Source organism: Chrysemys picta, chromosome 1, assembly GCF_011386835.1.
Source record: "Chrysemys picta bellii isolate R12L10 chromosome 1, ASM1138683v2, whole genome shotgun sequence".
Classification (NCBI taxonomy): Eukaryota; Metazoa; Chordata; order Testudines; family Emydidae; genus Chrysemys; species Chrysemys picta.
The window spans coordinates 277,611,234-277,637,886 of record NC_088791.1 but is presented as its reverse complement, the minus strand read 5'-3'; positions in this window follow the sequence as shown (position 1 = coordinate 277,637,886).

The window sequence follows — 26,653 nt, the reverse complement described above, 5'->3', positions numbered from 1 at the left end:
ATCAAATCTAGAACAGCCTCTCCCCTAATAGCTTTCTCCACCTTCTGCAATAAAAATCTGTCTCCTATAGATTCCAAAAATTTTGTTGGATGTCTGTGCCCTACCATTTTCCCAACAGGTGTCTGGGTAGTTGAAGTCCACCATCACAGCCAAGTTCACCAATGGCTTTAGATGATTTAGTTAGTTGTTTAAAAAAAGCCTCATCCACCTCTTCTTCCTGGGTAGGTGGTCTGTAGTATACCCCTACCATGACATCACCTTTGTTTTTACCCCCTTTATCCTTGCCAGAAACTGTCAAGAGGTCCGCCTGCATGTGCAATCCTGAGCCATTGACTATTCAATGAAATTTCTGCTCTCTTTATATACTTGTGAATGCACAGTTCTAAAGGAAAAGCTGGGAAATCATTAATTTTATCAGATAAAATCCAACTTTCAACAGGCCACTGAAGGCAGATATGTAACCTATGGATGACATCTGTGCCCAATGTCAAGTTTCCATACATTTCTGATGAGGCTTTAAAGCTGTTTTAAAAAGCATTGTACTTTTATTTCTTAACAGGGGAACTGCATTTTCGCCTCCTTCTATACTTGAAAGTACCTCAGCCCTTTCTGATGAAACCTCCAGAAAAACTGGCTCCCAAAGGAGCAAATTTCAGTTGAAAAGATGAAATCTTTAGAAAGTTAAGCAATCGAAAATGACTATTGGTGTGGACACAGCAGCAAAATGAGGACAGACACGTGCATGGAATTAAGTGGCAGGACACAACTTTTATCAAACTTTAACCTAGGGAAGGGGTGCTACCTGCCCATCTCTCCTGTACCCGGCATTTAACTGGTTCCAGTGTGGGGGTTACAGGGCTCCTTACCATATAACCCATAATGTGGGGTAGGCTCGCTTTAGTCTATCCCCTAGCACTTAACTCAATCTGAATCCAGCACCCTCCGTGTCCCAAGGGGGGGAGAGGGTGCAGCAGGCTGGGGACCTTGGCCCCCAAGTCTGACCTTGACCCAGAAGGCCACAAGGTGGCACCCTATCACATGAACCCAAAGCCTATCACCAAAATTTCAGGTCTTTTACCTCTGGGAACCATTCCTTAACTGCACTGGAAACCAGCCACAAGTTGTGACAAATAAACAACTCTACCCCAGTACTTTAGTTAGGTACTAAGTATGTGTCTACTCAACTCACTGTGGCTTGGAGGTGCTGTGAGGAAGATTAAAAAAAAACTCCCTAGTCCTCTGCTAATAGGCCCCGGGGAGAAAATATTCCCTTCTGACCCCCTAAACAGGTGATTGGCTAGATCCACAGCATCTGTCAGGCCAGGTTCCCATTCCTAGTTCGGGTGGGTATGATGGGATGCTGGAATGCAGCCAAAAGAGGCACCACGTGGCCCTGCACTGGGCTAAATCCTGGGAGCTGGGGAATACTGACCAATCTGCACCTCTCTCCCCCAGTTGGTCAATGGATACCAGGGGGAGGAGCTTCCTATTGTCCCTTGGCAAGTGTCTCCCTCCCTTGCTACTGGAACTGTCCCCCTTTCACCACTGGCTACATCAATTTCCCCTACCTGTTGATGCAGATGGGTTGCATTTTATATTAGAAACACTTTGGCAACCTTTTGACTCTAGAGAGATGTATATTGGCTGGAATAGAGAAGCCTACAAAAAAAGAAAAAGGCCTGATGAATATCTGTCTTCTGATCAAATGATCCATTTATGTACATTGTAGCAAAAAGGGAGCCTAATTTTATACAAAAGCTTGGTAAAATTGCATTTTATTGATTACATTTAGTGTATTCAATTGTCCTGAAACCCATGATTCGTCAGGCAGATGATCTTATACCAGAAAGCCAGGCTGTCATACAAAGCAAGTTTTTTCTTATATTCCATCTGCTTTGTCTAATCTTCATGTGTGTATTTGTTTCCACATTTATATAAATAAGCACTTTTCAAAAAGTAGAAAATACATTTTAAAGGGTAGCACTGACCCTTTAACTGTCCCACATTGCAACCAGGTGCATTGTCAAAATGAGATAGGTATAAAGACTATGAGCTGAGGAAAAATGTGATACTGTGAGGGATGTTATGACAGTTCTGTATGCATAACATGTTCATCCCAGGAGACAATTGTGCATCTGTTACATATATTTATATATTTTTACTTGTATTTTTGGAGATATTTAAGATTTATGATGGTGGATTCTTTCCTCTTAAAGACTATAAAAGAAAATCATGTAACAAGGGTACAATTTTGGATAGTAAGTGCATTGAGCTGAGTGTAAAAGTGGTGAACACTGTTGGGGTTGTTGTATGTAAATTAATTAGCAAATTTTGTGAAGGTTAAGAAATCTCTCTATCCCCAACACTGGCTCCCCATCTGCAGTGGCTTACAAAATACTTTCAACACAAATTTATAATGGGTTTAGTCTCTGTGCAGCTAGGATGGGTTTCTGTTCTTTATAACTAGTGAAAGAGGATGAGGAAATCATTGTTATATTTTAAAAAATGAACACAGAGATGAGGAAGACATTTTGTGAGTGGGAAGGTGGTGATAGATGAATAGAATGGCACAAGGACACAAAAGACGGGGCAGAAGGTTTTACACACAGGATAAAGGGACAGAAGGGTGCACAGTTAAATGCTCTACGAAATGACACACCATATTATTATACCATCTCCTACTTGTTGAGTTTACTACAGAGGGAAAAGATAAGGCTGCAACCAGCTTTCATTGTAAAGCTCTGCTATAGGCCCCGTTATAAGTTTGGGTTGACAAACTGGTTTGGTTTGAAAATTGCTAGATTTATTTTCAGAGCAAAGGAGAATGTTTTGGCGGTTTGAATACGATGTCTGAAACTGGATACACATTAAAAAATCACCCTGATTTGAAATTTTCACTTTTGTATAGTCTTTGTTTGACTCTCTCTAGTTCAAGGATCGGCAACGTTTGGCACCCGGCTCACCAGGGTAAGCACCCTGGCAGGCCGGGCCGGATTGTTTACCTTACTGCAAATTCGGCCGATAGTGGCTCCCACTGGCCTTGGTTCGCCGTCTGAGGCCAATGGGGGCTGTGGGAAGTGGCACGGGTCGAGGGATGTGCCAAAGGTTGCCGATCCCTGCTCTAGTTTTATATGGATAATAGGAACATCCACAGTAGCATTGGCTAAGACAGCAAACAAAAAGGAGAATATACTTAAGGCATCAACCAACATCTAACTGCAACTACCTCTCTCAGCAGGTTATTCCACAACTGTCTCTTATGTGGTTTCTTGAACCTTCTTCTGAAACATCTGGTATTGGTCACAGATGGAGACATGATACTGCACTTGGTGAGACACAGTTCTGATCTGTTATGGCAATTCCTTTATTTAAGACTGCCAATATTTGAAAGCTAGACACAGCTCCTTGTTTTTGAAGGTGACAAAGAAAATAAAAAGCTGATGGATAATGTATTCTGTAGCAGCCCGGTACCCAGATGATTCTTTCAATAACTGAAGAAAAGACACTGGTGATGTATTGTTTGTACACACTGTGCTCCTGTCAACAAATCCTTTCAGTGACCGAAGCATAGATTTTTAGGGCACCTTATTGCATGTGTATGGTGTGCTCTTGCAAATGAGTGCTGGCAGAATTGTATTGCTTGAAGACAGTGCATTTTCACTGACAGAACCTTTCTACAATAAGTTGAAAGCTACTGTACAAAGGGGATATAGATGTTGATTTCCAGTTACTGTTAACATGAACCAGTGCTACTCACTCTTTTAATTTAATAATATAGCTATTTCTCCATTCTTGTTATTTAAAATTTTAATATTCAATTTTCATTTGCCTGCACAAAAGAAAAACTGAAAGACTTTTTAGAAACCTAGGAAATTCCAAAAACTTAATTTAAAAAAGTTACAATAACTGAGTGATAGCAATGAGTTTGCATATCATAATGTATATAAAACCCAAACACCAAAAGCAGGGAAATGAACAGTTATAGACTCTTACACTGCCTACTAAGTGCAAACACAATATTCATGTTAACTACAAAGAAATACATTTTACAACACAACACTGTCCTCACTGTGACCCAAAATTAATAGTATTCTGTTATCAGTAACCCCAAAATATAAACACAAAGACTTTCTGAAAGAGAAAAAGGAAATGTATACATGAACACAATGACTCATTTACCAGCTTCAAATGCAAGTCCCCATACATACATAACTTTGTCATAAATCGGCAGTCTTACATACTAATCCTACTTATTAAATGTACAGCATTATATTATATATATTGTGACAGACCCAGACCAGTGGGGTACAGGAGACTGGTAGAGGGCAATTATACTGGTCACTGGATGAGTAGTTTTCTGTTCCCTGAGTGACCAAAGCAAGGGCTGCACTAGAGTAATCGGGAACCTGCTAGAACCAGTTAAGGCTAATTAGGACACCTGGAGCCAATTAAGAAGAAGCTGCTAGAATCAATTAAGGCAGGCTAATCAGGGCACCTGGGTTTTAAAAAGGAGCTCACGTCAGTTTGTGGTGTGAGTGTGAGGAGCTGGAAGCAAGAGGTGTAAGGAGCTGAGAGTGAGAGGGTGTGCTGCTGGAGGACTGAGGAGCACAAGCGTTATCAGACACCAGGAGGAAGGTCCTGTGGTGAGACTAAGGAAGGTGTTTGGAGGAGGCCATGGGGAAGTAGTCCAGGGAGTTGTAGCTGTCATGCAGCTGTTACAGGAGGCACTATAGACAGCTGCAGTCCACAGGGCCCTGGGCTGGAACCCGGAGTAGAGGGTGGGCCTGGGTTCCCACCAAACCTCCCAATTGACCTGGACTGTGGGTGCTTCCAGAGGGGAAGGTCTCTGGGCTGTTCCCCAACCCACATGGTGAATCTCTGAGGTAAGAAAATCTGCCAATAAGTGCAGGACCCACCAAGATAGAGGAGGAACTTTGTCACTATATATATATATTATTATTATCAAGAAACAGAAACTATAAGTACTTTACCAAATAATTTGACTGTTAATTTGTATTAAGTGATCTTTCAATTAACTGTAATCCTTAAATGAATATATTTACACACCAACATCAAAACAACAAGAATACACTAAAAAAATACATGGGATAGTGTTAAGGTTGCTATGTTATGAAGAAATATACACTTATTTGTACTCAATATGGAGGATAGGCCATATTCTCAATGCTGTAGGTCTGTCTTAGTGTATTTATTGTATTGTTATGAACTGGGTGAAAACTTGTTATGGGCAGCGTTAAAACCTTGTTCGAGCTGATGTGTGAACAAACTTTTCACTTAAGATTGTTTTAAGACATGCTTAAGGGGAACACTTATAACAAGCCCGAATAGAATCTGCCCAGAAAGAGCACTATGTGGGTGAAGATTCCACTGGGTATTGTGAGCTGCGGTGGGGAAAGGTAGTCGTGACAGAACACACAGAAACTGAGAACAGAGAGAGAGAAAGAGGCAGAGGCCAAAAAACCAAACAAACAAAAAATCCAAGCAGTAGCATGTGAGCACAGTGATTCTGGAAAAAGCTTGAGAGACAGCTTTTGAGTTTGTTGGCTAAAGAGGTTCAGGGCTGTAAACTAGAAAACTGCTCCTTTAGCTCTTGATTCCTCCTGCATTCAGAGAAGCAGGACATTGTACATTCCTTGTAAATAAACAAGCTTATGTTGAAGAAAATACCAGAATGCATGAATTTCTACTTCCAACTGGAACATCCCCAGAGCCTCAATTTTGACTAGCCACTTGGGTCAAAAATTGATTCTTGTCCCTGAACCTTAACTGTTTTTCCAAACAATTTTCCCACTGTTTATTTGCAGTTTTTACAATTGATTATGGGAGGGTGGGGAAGAAAAATAAATTTTCCCTCAAACACACCCTCAGAAACACAAGCACAATTGAATGAGATGGTATGAAGGGGGAAAGCCCCTCCTCTCTCCCCAAGTTTTTACTATCCTGCTGATAGTTTCATGCCTGGACTGGTCCAGCAGCTGTTAAGTGGTTGTACATCTACTTAGTGGTAATCTCTTTTGCAACTGCCATGCTAAGGCACTCCTCTTCCACCACGTAGTCAATCACATTACATTTCTTTTAAAAAAGGGTTTATAGCTAGGGTATAATATATAGTAGCTTTGTTTGCTAGTAGCACTGGGTTGGGGAGGATGGGGATGCAGAAGGTAGGACATTGCAAGACAACTGCAAAATATTCCCGGAAATTATTATGAAAAGATACTGGATAGTATGATCTGAAAGTTCATCTTTATTGAAGAAGGAATTAAAAATGATCTTAGCCCATTAAAGTACCTCCAAAAAGACTAAAATTAATTTAGTTAACTTTAAAAAGTTGTTTTTCTCCAGCATTTTGTTCAACAGCTACATTCATCAATATAGGATAAATTAACTGGAAGCAGCTGTAGACAGCTATTTAAGATGTTCAAGCCTTACACTTAATTGTCATGTTAAAAGTTAAAGAGCCAGAGTCAAGTTAGGTACATAAAACTGTAAATGTGCATAAACTATAGCACTATATTCCATAGCTCAAGAGGCATCATGCCATCCACTTCATTAATCAAGGGTATGCCCCAAGTTCCAACACTTGCTGATGTGCAGTTTTTCTTTAAATTGTACCTTCTAATCTGAAAACGATAAAGATTTCACTACAGTGATTTCTAGAGAGTAAAACAGAACGTAATAAGCGTGGTAACACAATATTAGCAATTTGATGTTTTCACAAACTCTAAATACAGTGTGCAGCTGCTGTCCCTGATGTGATTCAGACCACAGATGGGGTGTCAGGTTAATTCAGTTTTCATACCCATTTAACTTCTGTGTAGTCTCTGAGACTGTCAACAAAGATGTCAGTTATGATGGTGGCTTATTTGGTGTAGACACCTATATTCTTTAGGAAATGGATTAAAACAATAGTTGATTATCAAGTTTTGTGAAGACCATAAACAGAAAATAATGACTTTCATTTGGTGGGCTGAAATCTGAATTAGTGACCCAGAGATGAGAGGTGAAAATATTCAGATTTTAGAGCTGATCATGTTTGTTCTTTAGTTTAAATTAGAGCATCCCAAAGGCTGTTCTAATTAACATCGAGCAGCTTGCAGGGCTGTTCTGGAAGCTGAGGATAGCTAGAGAGCATAGGTGCTCCACCACCACTACCCTTTCTCCCCACCATGAAGACGGGGTCTAGAGAATGGTTAGCATAGATCTTCTACATCATCTCATATCACCTGAGATTCTCCTTATGAAAAGATTCTGACTGCTTTGAGTGGTGCAAAAGAGCCAGAACAAGAGGCCAGAATCCGGCTTTACCACTCCTCAGCATGATACAGTCCCTCAAGGGTTTGATACCTGGAGTGGGGGCAGTATATCTAATGCCTTTTCTAAACTTAAAAGTTAGATTAACCCAGTTACATTGCTCAGGGCTGTGAAAAATGTTGCACCATTTTTATGTCAACCTAACCCCTGTTGTACACATGGCTAGGTCACCAGAAGAGGTGCATTAACTACATCAATGGGAAAACCTCTTCTGTCAATGTAGGAAATGTCTACAGTATGGCACTACAGCATGTCATATATTCCTTGTGCATATGAGGTTGCAGGGCTCCTACTAGCAGATCAGGTTTCTGTGCCAGATTTGGACTGGCTACAGAGCTTCCATCATGGAGAGAAATACAAGAAAGGTGCTCTCTTTAAGATACTTTAATGCACTGCCAGTTATGGCTGTTACCAGCTCAGATAAGTTATGTGTCAATACAGTTTTAGCATTCCTTCTGTCACATGCCACGATTTGCCATCTCAGGCCAATGGGGGCTGCGTGAAGCAGTGGCCAGCACACCCCTCGGCCCGCGCTGCTTCCCGCAGCCCCCATTGGCCTGGAGCGGCGAACCGCGGCCAGTGGGAGCCGCGATTGGACGAACCTGCAGACTCAGCAGGTAAACAAACCGGCCTGGCCTGCCAGGGAGACATGTGCCAAAGGTTGCCAATCCCTGGTGTAGGAGGTGCAAACTAGAGGTTTGAGTAGGCATCTTGCCTAGTGGTTGGAGCAGAATCAGAGAACAGAATTAGTAGCACGATTAGGAGGCAAGCCAATAGTCAGAGCCAGGAATCAGGAGCCAGAACTGGAGTCATGGCCAGGAGACAAGCCAATGGTCAGAGCTAGGAGTCAGGACAGAACCAAAGGGTACAGCCAGAGTCATGGTCAGGGTTCTTTGTATTGTTTCACATGCAGATACTTTATTCTTTATGCCCTTACTGATGCCAGGCCTCCACACTGGCCCACTCACAGCATTTAAGAACATAAGAATGACCATACTGGGTCAGACAAAGGTCCATCTAGTCCAGTATCCTGTCTCCTGACAATGGCCAATGCCAGGTGCCCCAGAGGGAATGAACAGAACAGGTAATCATCAAGTGATCCATCCCCTGTTGCTCATTCCCAGCTTCTAGGTAGACTTTGATATCTTTCATAGATGACGCATAGGATTTCTCCTCTTGTTGTGTTTGGAATTACAATTCAATCACCTTTAATCACAAGTCTATTTGACTTGCTTAATTGTCCACGTACTGCAAAGTGGTCTCTGGCTTCCTAGTGTCCTTTAGATACTTGGTTCAGCTAGCCCTAAAATAACTTAGAATTTCTTGAATTTGTATATCTTGAAGTTGCTTTTTGTAGCTGCTGTAGTCTCTTATCTTGACACTAGTGTGTATGCATCCACAGCATCCACATATGCCTTTAGGTCATCATCAAGCTTATGGGTAATTGGGTGCAATATTGGGCTCTGTGACAGATTGCCTGCTACTACCAGATTTTTCCCAGTACTATATTTAGCAACTGGGTAAAATCCCAACTAATCTAGTCAGAAGACTTTCATCTCAGTGGTGCTTTATCCAGATCTCTTCTGTTGATAAGGTATAGTATAGTATATTATAAGGTATAATAATTTATAGTCTGTCAGTGTAAAAGAATCCAAGTCACACAGATTTCTGTAAAAGTTCTCACATGCCCTTGCTCTTGCCTGGCACTCTTTTTCAATCTGTGCATATAATTTTTCTGTGTCTGTGTATGTGAGAGCAAAATGCAACTGGCTTGAACTGAGATCTATGGTGTTGCAACAATACACCATCTAGGCCATAGCTGCTTGCATCTGCATTGACCATTATGGGTTTGTTCACCCCATAATATTTGAGAGCTTTAGCTACAGAGATCATTTCTTTTACCTTTTTGAAGTCAGTTTCTTAATTTGGCCCCCATAGCCATGATGTGATGGACTTCAATAGTTTATTCAGTGGTTTTGTCACTATGTTGTAGGTACTAATCAAGGTAATATTCCACTCTCAGTATTCCTCTGGTTCTTATTTAAAAGATATTACACTTTATAAAAAAACTTCTCTGTGTCTCAGTTCTGGTACATTAATTGGTGCATTCAATTCTCAACTTGCTTTTATTTTCTCGGGGCTATGACTGATCTCATTTTTGTTTGTCTGTACCAAAAACTCAATTTGGTTAGGTAGAAAACACATCTTTCCTTGTTTAGCTTCAGTCCGGACTAAATGATTGAGCTTAGAACTTTGTTGAGGTTTTTGGTGTGTCCTTCCATTGATGATCCATATATCAAAATATTGTCCATGAAAACTACGCTGCTTCACTAATTCATTCTGCTTTATTATCTGGATACCTGTGTATAGAATTAAATCTGTCTTAAATTGTAGCTGCTGTGAGAGACTTTTGTCTGTAAGCCCAAAATTTAGTACATCTCTGATGTTTTACAGTCCCCAAATCTTAGTTTTGTGTCAAGACATTCAAAATTCTAGCAAAAGATTCAATAGATTTCCCCTAGTTCTTGAATTCTCTGGTGAAAACATGTCCTGTCACAAACCACATTTCTCTGAGATATAAAGTATGCCTCAAAACATAGCCAGAAGTTTATCAGTCATCTTTGTGATGGTCAACCAAAAAGGCAAAGGATTTAAAGATATTCTCTAAAATCTATACCTGGATGTCTCCAGTTTCCTGGTGAAATTTAGTAGTAATGGGAAATCTTGCAAAGTGCTGCTTCCAGTCTGTCCATTCTGAATGTCTGTCAAAGCTTAAGGTTCTCTGAGGAACTGAAGAATGGCATGTAGATGAGTTTGATTGTTGCTTTTTTTTTCTGTTTGCAACCTTTGTTGCTGTTTTCCTCTGTTCCTGTTCTCCTCTGGCACCAATTGGGCTATCTTCATGTCTGACACTGTTATGTATTCCTTGTACATGGCAGGTAGCAGACTGCTACTAGAAGATCTGGCTTCTGTATATATTTTCATCATGGAGAGAGATAAAAGAGATGTGTTCTCTTTAGGATACTTACATGCACTGCCAGATACAGCTATTACCCACTCCGATAAGATATGTTATACACAGCATCACCTTGTGGCTGAACATTTTAATACAATTTTAGCATTCCATCACACAGAGCCATAGTTGCAGGGCCATAGCTGTACCATTGTAGGGCATAAGATTAAGCTGCTGTATGCTACACCTCTGTTTATTGCCATGAACTCTATTTAATACTACTGTTATGAGCTGGGTTATGGGTTGAGTTAAAAACCTTCTTCAAAGAGATCTGTGATGTGTGAGCCCTTCATTTAAAATGGTTGTAAGAGACAGTTAAGGGACCACACCTAAAACAAGGCCAAATACAATCTGCCCAGAAACTAGCACCCTGGGGGTCAAGGGTTTCCTGACTAGCCCTGACTGTATTCCCTGGGTATTGTGACCTGGTGGGGGTGGAGAAGTTTGTCAAGGAAAGAGAACACACAGAAACCAAGATCAGATGAGAACAGAGGCAGCGGCAAAAAGCAAGAAAGCCAAGAAGTAGGCTGTGAGCATAGTGTGACCCTGAAAAAAAAAGCTTGCGGGAGAGTTTTTGATGCTGTTGGCTAAAGAGGTGTGTTACTGTAAGTTCAGAAACTGATCCTTTTGTTCTTGGTTCTTCCTGCATTTGGAGAAGCAGAATTTGCACATTCCTTGTAAATAAACAAGGCTGCATCAAAGAGAATACCAGAGTCCTTCACTTTCTGCTTGCAACTGGAACATTCCCAGAGCTCTGAAATGTGACTATCCACTCAGGTCAAAAAGGGGCAACACTACTATCATTATTCATAGTCTTTACTGCCATATTAAAATGAGGGATATTTTGTCCTGTATTTCTAATGACACTGGCTCTAGTTTTGAAACCTAAGGGCATAAAGTTGGGTTCCTAAATAAAAGTAGTCAGATTTTCAAAGGTGTTGAGCTCCTGCAGCTTCCATCTTTAAAAGAAATTGTAAGCATCTAGCATCTCTGGAAGTTAGACCACTTTTAGCGAGATAGGGTGGGTGAGGTAATATATTTTATTGGACCTACTTCTGTTGGTAAGAGACAAGCTTTAGAGTTTACACAGAACTCTGAAGAAGAAGTACCTGAAGAACAGTTTTGTGTAAGCTTGAAAGCTTATCTCTCTTGCCACCAGACACTAGTCTAACAAAAGATATTACGTCACCACCTTGTCTCTATAGTATCCTTGGACAAACACCAGCTTCAACAGCATTGTGTAATTAACTAAATATGCATGTACCAACATAACTTTAGACATCCAGCTTTGCAAATATAGACCGGAGTCTGTAAACTACAAATAATATATATTTAAAATGGTCGATACTGAGGTTAAGAAGTTATAAAGCAAAGTAATAATCCCTGGGTTTAAACTAAATGAATCGGCTATGGGTAATATAATCCCCAAAATCGGAAGTCTCCTTAAAATCCATTATGAGTGAATTCCCCTTAGAACAGTAGTTAGTTTCACCAATTCACAGTTTTATGACCTAGCCAATTAATATGAGTGATATCCTGACTTCCACTCATAAAAACAATCTCTCTCTAATGCTAATGTAATTCAAAGGTATAATACAAAAAGAACTAATTTTCTGAAGAGTGAGGATGTTACTCCATTCTGAAAGATCTGCTATACCAGTATATTATATCTGGATCACTAGAAATAATCAATAATATCATGAAGATTTATACTGAATAACATCAACATACTGATAGAGATATTTTAAATGTATATATGAATCACCATTATCTACAGTATTTCATGTACAATTTCCATTAAACAGATCAAAAATGTAATATCAGAATCCCTCATTTCTGTACCTGCTTCTGGAATTTTTATGGCTAATCTGGTACAGAGGGACAAATTCAGTCTAGATGTAAGGGGGTCCATTTCAGTGGGAGTCATGCCTGCTTATTCCAGAGATTAATATAATTCAAAGTATTTCAAATCAGCAACATAGTAGAGCTGCCATTAACTCAGGGGAGGGCCTCAGGTGAACAAGCCTGTGGGGCATCAATATCATGGTGATATCTAGATTAGATTAGATTAGAGTGTCATTCTCATGGTGTCTGGCTACATCAGAACTGCCACAGGGGGTAAATGAAAAGATTTACTGAAATTATACCATCACATTCTAAATGTGGCATATGGAGCTATAAGAATGATGGCTGTGTTTATTTACTGCTCCTTTAAGGTCTTGAAGATTCTGTGTGGCAAAGTTAGAGTTTCCTCAGTTTTATGCAGCTGTAGTAGAACTTGCTTTGAGAATGAACCCATGAATTGAGTGGACTGGATGTAATTTGTAAATAAGGACCCTCCTCACTGCACTACTTTGATTCATTTTTATCTTGTTTCTTGTTGTTATTCTCATCCAATTAAAGCCATTGTAGTTAATTAGAAAGGCATGAATGGATTATTTGGACTTGGGAGACATAACACTAAAAAAGATCAATGTGACATGATAACTTGTGAGAGGGACAGAAAATATGACAGGAGAGAGAATTGAGGATCAGCATCTTTAAAGCACAACATTTGTCATCTGTGCTGGTAACAGTCTGTTTTAAGAAAAACAGCCACTTTTCCCCACAATGGACTTAATTTTCCTATAACTCACATAAATTCTACACCCATGTAACTCCATAAGGTCAAATTAAGCTCTCAGATAGGCCGGTGCAAATGTAACTGGGGTGAATTGGAATTCAGAACAAATTGTTTATTTTCAAATGATATCTAGAATATGTAAAAATAAAATAGATGAATTTATTAATAGAAAATATATGTGTATGAACATTTATTTACACATGATGTGCCATATCATCCCATACAAAGTCTGTTCCACCATCAAGGACAGGAAACTTCATACGGTTTCCCTTTGCTGAGTTTTATCTGGATTTTTCTCTTGAAGGTAGAGGTTCCCACCCATCTGGAGTTTTCTAAGTCCTGGAACACTGAATTGAGGCTCTTGGGGTCCTACCCTTTAGACTACAGCAACAATGGCTCCAGAGCCTCCAGAAACCATTTTCCAGCTTGTTAGAGTCCAGGGCAAGGACAGAACATACCAGAAATTCCTACAAAAGTCAATGGGAAGTTTCAAATGGAGTGATTTATATAAAACAGTTTAGTGGCCAGTGAGAAGCCAGTACTGCTCAGTCCCTCAGTGGGGCAGGATGGGTTACCTCTGAGACAAAGGGATTAGTTTTAGTCCCATGCTTATGCTGTTTGAGTTTGGAGTTGAGAGCAGCATAGCTTTGGGAGTCTTTAGTCAACTCCCACTCCCCATGCAAAGGTAGGGTGACTATATTTCCCAAAGTGAAAATGGGACACTGCATGGGGCTAGCCTGAGACACCCCACCACCACCACCACACACAAGCTTGCCTGAGCCACCCTCCCCACAAAGGACTGGCCCCAGCTCCTTGCCTGAGCCCTGCCTGCCTCCCGCGCAGGGCTGACCCGAGCCCTCCGTGCCCTCCCCCCCACGCAAGGTGGGGGCTGGCACCACAGCTCACCCAAACCCTGCCTGTCCCCCATACATGCCCTGCCTCCCACCTGCATGGTGCTGGCATCGCTGCTGGACCCCCTTCACACTCCTCCACACCCTACTTTTTTTGACAAAAGTGGGCATTTGTCCCATTTGCTCTTGCCAACTGATTAAGTTGGCAAGAGCAAATGGGACTAATGCTCACTTTCACCAAAAAAAGTCAGGCCAGCCAGGATGGGGCTTTAAAAAGGAACTGTCCCAGCCAAAACGGTGCATATGGTCACCCTATACAAAGATATTTTGAACTTTTGTAGGATTTAGTGTATGATCAGGGAGTGCCAGCCCTTTGGAGACCAGGAACAGGGAGGCAGAGAACCAACTTGATGCTGGCTACCTAGAGCCAACTGAGACCTCCATAGGACTCCAAACCAGGAAAGAACCCCACCATATTCAGGAGCAAAGACACCGTAAGGGAGCTCCCCTCCCCCCCCCCCTTTTTTTTTTTTTTTGGTTTAAGCTAGCCAGCCTTCACAGCACTGCAGGACTTATCCTCCATACTGGGAGGAGAACTGGGAGTCTCTGTACAATGGCGAATGCGGAGAAGTGGGAAATGTCATATTGTGGATGTTTCAGTATTTTAAGCCATGTCTACACTACAGAATTACATATATAGCCACTAGGGTGACCAGATGTCCCGATTTTATAGGGACAGTCCCGATTTTTGGGTCTTTTTCTTATATAGGCTCCTATTACCCTCCCACCCCCTGTCCTGATTTTTCACACTTGCTGTCTGGTCACCCCAATAGCCACCACAGTTAATAAATCGTTTGTGTGTGCACACATGGCTCCTTCTGTCAATGGTGCGTGTCCTCACCAGGAGCACTTGAATCGATTGTATTGTCAGGATGGGACATTGTGGAATGGCTCCTGAAAGCCAGTAACAGTCGACGTAAGCAACACGGTGTCTACCCTGACACTGTGTTGACCAAATTACATCAGCCATGGCTCTGCTCTGCTTGGAGGTGAGGTGACTAAATCAGTGTTCAGAGGCACCTACGTTGGCAGAAGCCAAATTTATGTGATGACACTTCAACAGCTACAACAACACAAGGCATCTTATGTTGTCCTAACTGAGTAGTGTAGACTAGGCCTCAGTTAATTTTAATCCTTTCCTTCCCTAAAGCCTTTGTTTCCATTCCCAAATAAAGTTGTCTGTGGTTATTTTTGAGTGTGGCATTTTGCTGGTTGAGGTGTGTATTAATGTATTTTGTTCTTTGTGTACTGGGTTATATTCCTTGTGAATAGAATAGTAATATTTATTTTTTCTCAAGAAACAACATCTCATGTGTTCTAGGCACAGAGGAGAGTCACCTTAGATAGAGGCACCAGGTACTGCAACAAAGACCACAGGACCCAACACATGTGAGCAGTAGGAAGAAGACATTCCAAGTAGCAAGTACCAGGAAAGAGGCTTAAGCCATGCTTCTGGAGGGGCTACATGGGGAAATAAAATATAACAAGACCTTTGAATTTTTTTAAAGTATGGTGACATCACTCCTGCCAGCTTCTGGCCCAAGCAGCGTATACATATTTCTCAAACCATAGTAATTTTTCTAGTAATTTATTGTTCTGAATGAGTTTACTGAGAAATACTCAATACATGTTTTAGCCTTCTCATTAGAGCAGATCTACATTCATTCAATTTTTGTCTTCACTAGTCTTAATACTAGTTATCACACTGAAAACTCATTTCATTGAACTGTTTGTTCCTGTTAAAGTATAGGAATAGTTCTTGGACAAATATTTTGTAGGTAAAAAAAACAGACTTTTCAAGAAATGAAAAACTTGTACCTTTCAGGTATCCAAAAGGAGTTCTCAGAACACTGGGGCATCATAGATTGTAAGCACCTTGGAGCAGGGACTGTCTTTTAGTTCTGTGTTTGTACAGTAGCTCACACAATGCAGTCCTGCTCCACAACACTAGGATAATACAAATAATAAAATTAAAAATTGGGACTGTATGGGTAAAACCATATGATCTCTTTAAATACAGATATATATGTAGGAAGTAATGAATGCAGAATAAATGTAAATGTAAAATGCACGAGTACAGAAAAAAATAAAGAGAGCATAAGTGCTTTGGAAGAGACATGCATAGTTAATGTATATACAGAGTAGTTTCAGGAACCATAGGGAGTGAAGGAGTAACACTTCCACACCATTGAGCTGCCTAACATTTTTTGCGGTCATATGAACTACTCATTGCACAGTTTACACTAGTCAAAGCTTTACTAATTTGAATGACTATTACTATCCCTTAAAGAGTGCACTTTTGATACCATGATGGGTGCCATCCAATGGCATGTTATAACAGTGATTAATTAATAATAGTAGCCAATGGGAAAAATTACCCAGGTGTGGAAAGCCTAAGGAAAATCCCCTTCATCACTTCAGCCATACTTTATTCTTCTGCATAAGAGAAGCCTCTGCATCCTTTGTGTGCTGTGAATGCCCCGATATTGACCTTTCTGACAGACAGCATAAGCAGCCATGGGCAGGCTTGTTGAGGCTTGGCCAATTCTTCCTTGGACCAGGTGACCACAAAGCCCTGTAGCATTCAGCTCATGTGGGTTATAGGAATTGGATCTTACAGAGTCCATCCCCAGGGATACACAGAACACCAAATGCTGCAGATTCAATTGATTCTTTCAATTGTTTGTTATTCAAACATTTCCAAATTGGAACATGGATGTATACCAACCGGAGCACTCTTTACATGTGAAGTTTCAAAGTTCAGCCATTTCTGAGTTATTTGCTTGGGGAAAAGTGTGGAGATAATTTTGGATGGTGGGAAGAATCTATTTTTCGTAAGGCTTGCACAATTCAGAAATGGCCAAATGGATTCCCTCACACTTTCTACACCGCAGCACCTTTTGTCTGAAACAGAGCACAGAACAAAATACCTCTTTGCCTAAAATGAAAATGGGGTTAGAACTGAAACTGTTTTGCAGTCTTAACACAATATTCACCAAGCAAATGCTACAAGTTTTTTCTGCCTCACTTTGGGGCTTATTCTTTTATCTTTACTCATATTGAGTAGTACCTTACTTTGCAAGTAATCCCATTCATTCCAGTGGGATTACTTGTGGCGAAAGAGTCGCAGAATTAGGGTTCTTGAGGAATAAAAAATCATCTTTCTCTCATTTCCAGATCATAAATATAGATGGAGTAGATTTTTGTCTGTGCATATACATCATAAATTCTGAAGAACCAGTCCATCCCAAAGTGTACACAGCCCTCTGAGAGATATGAAATGCAGGATGCAGAAAAAGCAGACCCATTCAAAAGACAGGCTGGATGCTGTGAAAAGTCATATGGTAAAAAATGCTGCTGTGATGGCTCTGCAAAGCAGGGGACTGCGATTTCCATCTGCAAAGCATGGCAGTATAACTCCCTTAAACCTCCTCCCAACTGCACTTCCCTTTCTTGGCCAGGTAAGGGGAAAGATCCTGAACCAGGAAGTGGCTGTGCTCTGTTGGGCAGCATGGAAGCCAGGAGCTGAGGGACTCTGAAGCAGCAGCCACATGGAAGCCAGGAGCTGGAGAGGAAACTGGATGCAGGAAGGGATGCCGAGCTGTGTGTGGAACAGACTGTGATTGCTGGATATTGCAGCCAGATGGAGATATGTGTGGGACTTATGGGGAAGCAGCAGCAGTTGGGTAGAGAACTAGTGTTGAGGATCCCCAGTGAGACACTAGCTGAGCCTGGCCTGGAAACCTGCAAGCTCCCATTTGCCTGAATAGAGAAAGTAGATTGGAGTAGGTGTAACCCACACACCTTCTGGGTGTGATGTTCTGTCCCATCTAGTGGCACCAAGACCACTTAGAGAGAGAGAGAGTTAAATGAGTCTGCTCTACAACCTTAGCTAACAGACAGTTGGCTTTTAGCTCATGCTGTAGAGGCTCATGCACTCAGCTCCCGAGGTCCTAGGTTTGGTCCCGCCTGCTGATGACCAGGGTCTGTGGGCGTTACAAAGGCGCACTAGACCTGAAGATCTCTGACTCTCGTTTGGACTTTTCCAGGGACCCAAACATTTACCACTGTTGCACACGTTGAACTGTAACTGTTTAAGCATATGTATCTAGAGTATTTGCAAACTTTCCCTTTCCTGCCAGCCCTACTTTCCCTTAATGAAGTGTCTGAGTAGTTATGGGACCCCGCCCCCCACCCAGGACTAGTGCCTACAAGGCCTAACTGCAGAAACACTTACAGCGCTTGCCTCTGAGTTATGATGCACCTGTCACGCTTCTGGCACCCTTAAGGGTTTAGTGTGCTCCATTACTGAGCAGCAGCAATAATTACATTACACACAAGAGAGCTGTGGATTGCTGTTTATGAGCAGAGCACTCAAAGGAGCGAAGATCATAAGTACCTCTTTATACTGAGTCCCATCCCTTCACTATTTCTGGGGCTAGACTTCCAACCCAAAGGAGTTATCCCAGCCCCTTTGGGCTCTTTCAGGTGAAGAGAAGGACGAGATCCAGCATTCCCTAAGTGTGGAGAGGAGAGGACTCATTTCTCTAGCAGTTTGTTTATTTATTTTAATGGAAGCTGTTTGAAATTGCTCAGAGATTTTGAATATTAGTTCTAGTCCCAGAAGACATGGCACAATGCAAGTGAGCTCAGCAAAAGCTGCATGATACGTTTAATTTATCACATAGCTCTGCAGTTTATCACATGGCTAGCACCCCTAGGTGTGGTGGTTACACACACACACAGAAATACATGTCCATTTTTCTCTTTACACAGCAATCATTTGATAGCTGTTCTCCAGAGACCCATACCCTTGTATGCAAAATGGATGCTTTCATAATACTGATCTTCCTCTTTGTTCAATGAGATTCTTCACAGTCTGATGCAGTGGGCCTGAAGAGGGTATGTTAGCACAGTTGTCCAGATGAACAACTCGACATCTCCAACAACAGTAATAAACATTTAGTCCACGAAATCTTATGCTCTAATAAATTTGTTAGTCTCTAAGGTGCCACAAGTACTCCTGTTCTTCTTTTTGCGGATACAGACTAACACGGCTGCTACTCTGAAACCTGTCATTTAGGTTCAATTATGCACATTTTTCCCTCTATACTTGGAGAGCTATACCCCTCACACCCACACTGCCAATTCATTCCATTTTCAGCCATATATAACCTAGTCCATTTGAGAGTCACTACAGATGCAGCACAATCTCTTGGGAACTAGGTTGCTTCTTTTCCTCATCGAGGCTACCTCGTCCTCCAAGTAAGAATTGAAATGTCAATTTTCAGTTCGATTTCATGGAGTAGCATCATAAGAATGGTAACCAATCCAATTGCAAATCACTTGATGAATCTTCTTTGAAGAGTTGCCAATAATGCTAATCGTCAAATGGCTGAATCCAGCTCTGTTGAGATGCATTTGTGAAGAATGGCAATCTCTGTGACTTTGACAAAGGAACTGCTGACTTGCATCACTGTTTGTCTTTTGATGTGAAAGAGCAAATCGATTTATAGAGCTTTTGCTTGCAGATGTAGGATATGATTAGTATGCAGAAAGACCTTTCTTCAGTGTCATTTGTTTATTTAGCTGTCTCTGCACTCAGCCCTGATTGTGTATACTTAATTAATGTATACAAAGCTAAAAGAAATAAAATCCACGAACCATGATCATAGCATACTGTACTGCATGTCATTTGTCACCATGAAAATACTATTTATACATTACTGGTTACATGCATGTGAAATGAATACATTTTAAAAAAAAGCTAAATATTCAGTATGTTTGCCAGAAACTGTCATTTATAGCTAAACTAAGAATATGTTAATGAAAGTTGTTCAATTTGAATGGATTATTTTTCTTTTTTTTCCTCAGTGTTTAAATTTTTATTCAGAGCAGTTGTTGAGTCTTTATAAAAAGTACCTCTGATGTCTTCCTGAGGTCAAAGTACTTTGTAAAACATCCTATGAGACCTGAATCATCCCATTCTTCAAGGCCTTGCTGTTCTGTTGCTTGGAAATTTTAGCTGAGAAAGAGTTTAAAGAGAAAAGCAAAGACGCTGGAGACCTTCATGTCAATAATGAATGATCAATAGAAGTCACACACTAGAAAATTGACATTCAGTCAGCAATTCTGTGTTATTCATGCACATTTTACATTGTCTGTTCAGGTTATGTTGGGGTGGGGAGGGGGGGGTAGTAGAAAAACAAAAGCAGTAGAAATCACCAGAATAGCAAATAATGGAATCCAGAGTGACATCTAGTGACTCCCTGTATTAGAAGCATTCACATGGTGTTACTTAAACATAGCTATATTTAAAAGTAATATAATGTAGCCTTTCCAGAAATGTTAACTAAATATTAAGTGCATGTTAATGTTTCTTATTGTACTTTCAATAGTCATCTGAAAGCTTTCAAAATATAAGCTCTCTAAATTGTTGCTTCTATCTATTACAAACACTAACTCTAGCATCAAAACAAGAAGTCTTCTACAAATTTATCACGGTCATCTTAAGACTGAAGCTATCCTTAGCTTGTCAGTAGAGATTCAACCTATGGCAAACTAAGCCTTCCATGCTCATAGGGTGACCAGACAGCAAATGTGAAAAATCGGGACAGGGGGTGGGAGGTAATAGGCACATATAAGACAAAGCCCCAAATATTGGGACTGTCCCTATAAAATCGGGACATCTGGTCACCCTACATGCTCACCACATTCCTAGTAAGCAAAAGCTCAAAGACTTCTAGTACCATGAGTATTGCATCAGAATCACTAGCTGGGAAAGCCCAATCTATTCTATTCAGGTTCTTAGACCATATGTATCACTGTGTAGTAGTATCCACTGAAATCAACAGGATTATTTGCATGAGGAAGGTAAGCAGTATTTGATTTCCTGTCTTCATTTGTGCCACTGAACTGCCAGAGGAATTCAAGCCACACAAGTCCAGGAGCCAAGAGAGCTATTATTAAAGAGCTGAAACCCAGGACATGTCATTCACAACTGAAACACTTTATTGTTCTCAGACAGATTGTGATTGCTTTAGTTTTTGTGGAATAGATAGGTGAGAGTGAGCATCACAGGAAGAAAATAGAAACTGATCTATAGAGTAAGGGAGTTGTTTAAAAATACAGTTTTAAAAAATCTTCCAAATAGGGTCCCTTAACTATGTATAGTACCTCAAAATTTATTTTGAGAGCACTTGGAAATATTTTTAAAGTTTTAATTTGATTAACCTGGCAAGCAGGAGAAGTCACACAATATAACCAAAAGTAATTATTTTGCACTGAAGGGGGAGATGAAGGTAGAAGTTAATTTAGATATCGATCAGGGCATTATGAAAAAAATGAGTTCAGATTCATCCTCTTTCAGCAGTGGTCTCTCAGAATTTTTTCTTTTCAGATCATTGCAACCTTATGAGAATTTACCAAAAAAAAAAAAAAAAAAGGCTTCATGCATAGATCTCAGGTGCCCTAACAAAGCTGGCTAATTATCATTGGCTGTATTTTACAGTGGGGAAACTGGGGTATAAAGAGGTGAAGTGACTTTCCCAAGGTCAAATAGCAGGCCACTCGCAGAGCTAAGAATAAACCTAAGATCTCCTGATTCCCAGTCTAGTGTTCCCCACTAGAACCATGCTATTCTCTAATAAAAAGGTGTATGGCACTTCATGTGAATCTCACAGGAAACTAAGTATTGAAAGGGGAAAAAAAGGATATTGTAGGTCCAAATTTGCCACTTTCATAAGATGGTGCAACTCCATTCATTTTATTAAAATTGCACCAGCTATGACTTTGGCTCCTAGACCTTCAGAAGGTAAGAACTTCCCAGTGGGAGTCTTGTGTTGTTCTAGGCTCAAAAAACTTCAGTACCAATATCTCTCAACTACCAGACCAATCAACATGAGATAATATATGGGAGAAACCAAAATCTAGTCAGACAGTAGTCTAGGTTGTGAATATATATCAGTAATTTGGAGTAGATTACATTGCAGAAATATTGCAATTACCATGCAATAACCATATGATTATGATTAACACATTTTAGTGTATTTGGTCCCAAGTAGATAAACCAATTTCTAAAGACACACTAGATTTTTTTATTGTTTTGCTTATCATTGTGTCACGGGGGTTATTTGGATGCCCTAATTCTGCATTTCTCTATCTTAACATAACCCCTTTTGATTTGGGGATAATTACTACAGCCCTGCAATGTATTTTACCCTTAATTACTAACATGTATTCTTAACCTTAACTCCATTTTTTTTATCTAACGATGTTTGGTTTTTAAATTAAATATTTCATATGTGAACACTAAACAAGAAGCTCAGAGTAATATTTCTAATGATACAAAGTACCAAGCTTCATTTTTTAAATTTAATTTTTATGACCAAATTCACTGGTACGCTGTAGTTGCTTTCTGCCACTCTGGAGCAGCAAAAAGCACAGCATACTGGTCACTTAACCTGGGTTTACATCTCCTTTGTTTCACTAGGGCAACACAAAGTTGCAGTACACAACTACTTTTCAACTTCACCCTTCCTTCTGTTCTCCAAATGTCCTCTGATTCCTGCATCTCCTTCCACTCCCTGCATACACATACCAAATGCCCCCTTCTTTCTAACCCTGATATTCGTCTGTACACACCAACCCCCATTTCTGTCAACTTTTGTACTTCTTATATTCCTGTGTGTGCACTCACACACATCCTAGTTTGCCACCATCCCACTCTGCTGAGCAGAACCAATGCAATGAGGAGCTTCTGAATAAAAGTATTTAGGATTGATGTCCTTTTTTGTCATTATTTTTTAATAACTGAAAATTTATGTACCCGCAGAGATGGGGGCTAGATTCACAAAGAAACGTAGGTATGGTGATGCTCAGCATGGCCACACCTAACTTTTAGCCTCCTGGAAAATCATTGTGATTCACAAGCCTGGGCTAGGTGCCTCAGCTCCCTATACAATGAATGGGGAGAGATAGGCACCTTAGACTGAGATTCACAAAAGTCAGAATGCTATGAGGCTGTTCATCTCAGGTAGCCAAGGGGAGATGCTAAGCCCCACCCCGCTCAGAGAGAAGTGCCTAAATCCAGGTGGTGGGGAGGCACTTCTCATCCTTTTGGGATTCTCAGCTGCAAACCCTCTCTTGGCATTGGATGCCTACAATGTTTTTGCAAGAAGCAAATGCAGAAGAAGGACCTCTCTCATAACTTTTAGCCCAGTGATATGATACCACCTCGGATGAGAGATATCCCTAGTTCAGGCCACCTCTCCAACTGAGGAGGAGAAAGGGTTTGAACAGGAATCTTCCACCTCTCAGGTGAGTGCCCTAACCACCTGTCTGTAGGATATTGTGATATTGGGGGCCACCTGACTCTCTCCTGTTGAAGCTGTTCCACTGTGAATAAATAATTTAAAAATTCATTGGAGCAAGGGGAGTGGATCCTGGGTTTGCCACAACCCAGGTGAGTGTCCTAACCACTGGGCTAAAAGTTATCAGGGAGGTCCTCCTCCCACAGCTGTTTTGTGAAAGCTCATCTAGAAGGGCTCAATCCAGTAAGTAAGGTTTGAGCATGCTTACTGAACCGGGCCCCCAGGCGAATTAGGTGAAGGATCACCTATCTTCTCCCAGTCTGTACATTGCACTGGGACTTAGACATCTGAACACTTGCTATGAGGCTGCAGAGAACAGCAAATTTCTACAGCAAAAGTTTAGGTGGCAAGCAATTTTAGGTGCCTACAGGATTAAGGGGCGGCCGAGCAGTGGTTTTGGGAATCTTTGTATGGCCTGGGATTTAGGCACCTAAAATGGTAGTTAGGAACCTAAGCTCTTTGTCACTCTCACCCTGAACATTTGGGATCATCTTCAGATAAACTCATGAAGAATTGCCTTCTCTCAAAATGGCCACCATCTTCCAGTGTTCTCAATGGGACTGAAGTCAAACTCTTGCCCTCTTTCAAAATTGTTGCCACCTTCCATTGTTCCCAGTCAGAATGAAGCCAGGGAAGATGGTGGCTCATTATGCTGTCAGGAAGTGGAAAGGAACACATACTCCCATTGAGAACATTGGAAAAGTTGCCCTTCTCAAAAACTAATTCACAAATTTACATGTAAATTCTCAGTACATTCATTCTATATTCAGTGTAAGTGCTGTAGTTTTTGGGAGGATACACTGTATTTGTCATACTTAAATATTGAATCCCAACTTTAAATGCAAAACAACTCAACCTTAGCTATTGAGCCACAACTAGCACCTCCCCAACTTGTAAAAAGTTGCCCTAGCTTTTCCATGTTGGTTGGACATGTAACAGTAGTCGTCAAAGAAGTTACTGAATTTTCATTTATTAATGACCTAAAAAGTCATGAATGCTATACCTCAAAGACACTAGTTAATTACTAACCTATATTTAAAATAAGAAGCATATTTCCCTTTGGTTTATTTCTCGTCCCTTATAACTGAACACGATTGTTTCATTATTCTGTCTCCCACTCCTTGCTTTTCTTTTCCTCCCCACTCTTAGTTCCTCCTCTTTTCTCTCTCTCCTTCACTACTCCCAAAGAAGAAGTACAATTTCCAATGAAAGGAAAGTATTCTGACCAGAAAGCAGAGTTCTAGAATACAGCAGCAAACCCAGGTGAAAGCTGAGATGTCCCATGAAATCCAAGGGACTCAGAAGGGCTGACAGTGTCCCTTTAAGTAAAGTTCATTCAAATGTCATAGCTTGCATATTCTCCAAACCTGCTGGTGCGTTATTTTCTAAAGAATAATGACCTAATTAAATAGATTTTGGCAGAGACTCAGAAAATCTCCACTTATTTTAGTCACTCAGAAAAGGCCTACATAATTCTTTAGTCACTGCAAGAGAAAAACTATTTCTCAATATCTTTGCAATGCACAGTGAACAATAAAACAGGAAATGCCAGCTCAGTGGACTTCTATTATTTTACATGTTTGACAGGTATAAACTAGGGCTAGGATTTTGAATAGAATTTAGGTGCTTAATTGCCTTAGGCTGCTTTGAAAAACTCAACCTAGAAAAGAAACATTCTCAACAGGTTTGCACAATATATGGTACCACATAAAATACTTTAATCCAATTTCTTGAAATGATGACTGGCATAAGATCATCTACCTATTCTTGAACTGGTTTCCAGTTTGTGTGTTTTTATTATTTATGTCTTACTCTTAAATTCTCCCCTAACTCTGAGAATCATTCACTAGGCTTGAAAAATTAGAAGTCTTAGATGATGCTTCACCCACAATGCTACATGTTTAAAACAACACAGGGCCAATTTACCCCAACAGATATTCTGGAAGTAGGAATGAGGAGAGGATTGGGAGTCCTGAGATCTGTTCCCTGGTTTTCTCAAAGTGTGTGGCCTTTGGCAAGTCACTTCACCTGTTCATTTCCTATCCATAAAAAGAAGACAATATTTCTTACTCACCCAGTCCTACAAGGTTATTGTCAGGCTTAGAGAACATCAAGACAATGCTTTGAATGCATTGACCGCTAATTAAATGGTAAGTATTATTATTATTGCGAGGGATCTGCCACCTGTCACTAACCACTAGTCTTTGAGTCATTGTAACACTTTTTCTGGCCCAATGAATATTTAGTTATTCAATTATTTAATTAAAGTGTAACAACTTCAATAGGAGAGATTGGGGGAGCCTTCCCACCCCCACACACAGCTGCATCAGAATATTCCATAGCTTAGTGGTTAGGGCACTCCCCTGAGTGGTGGCAGATCCCTATTTCTCCCCTTCAAGAGGAGGGGAGATGTGAACTGGGGGTCTCCCACTAGGCTAACGGTTATAAGGGAGGATTCCCCTGGCTTTGTTTTGGGCCCTTCCCATGATTTAGGCAGCAGAACACCTATCTTCCGCTGTTTTGTGGATCACTAGCAGAGTTAGAGGCCTCCCTGCAGCCCGGATTTAGATGCCTAGAGGCTTAGCACACACCCCTCTGCTTGGCGTCACCCATTGGCTAGTTTAGGTAGCTTCTCCTTTGTTGTGTGGACTTTGTGGATCACATTTGGCCTTTGTGGATCCCAATGTTCCAGTGATTCTCTAGGCACAGCGACACTGCAAGGCTTAAGTCCCTTTTGAAGGTTCCACACTCTCAGATAGTGACAGCAACAAAGACAACAGCTTACTCTTCAGTGAACTTTCAGGGTATTCTCTCTGCATAGCCCTTCTTTTCAAAATGCTGGTGTAGAATATAAGATTAGGAATCTTCTATCTATTTATGCATCCAAGATTTTAACTCATATCCAAGTAAACAAAGATGTAATATCAAATTAAAAAGAAAATTGCACATGATAAAAAAAAATTGTGTGAAACAACCCAAATGACATGACATTTTATGTTGCATCTCTCTCTACACTTTCTCCTCTGATGTGTTTAAAGTAGAGTAAGATCCTCAGGCTAGACCCTTGTCTTCTGTTATGTTTCTAAAGCACCAGGCACACGCATAGTATGGTACTTCAGTAATAATGATTAACAAGCACTATAATAATAGTCTATACCCAGGGAGCTAAGCTTAGCAGCCATTACAGTTGGATTAGAAGTGTTTTCCAGATCTCTTCCTGGCCTCCCCAAACAGCAGCCAGATTAATTTGTAGATTAGGGAAGCCCCCATCAGAGTCCCTGCAAGGAGAGTGACCACCAAGGATTTGGACCCCAGCCACCCAGAAGATATCTAAGGTAAGGAAGGGGGGGATTCCTGGTTTTTAGATGACAGGAGGAAGCACTAGCAGAGGGAACTGGGCTGG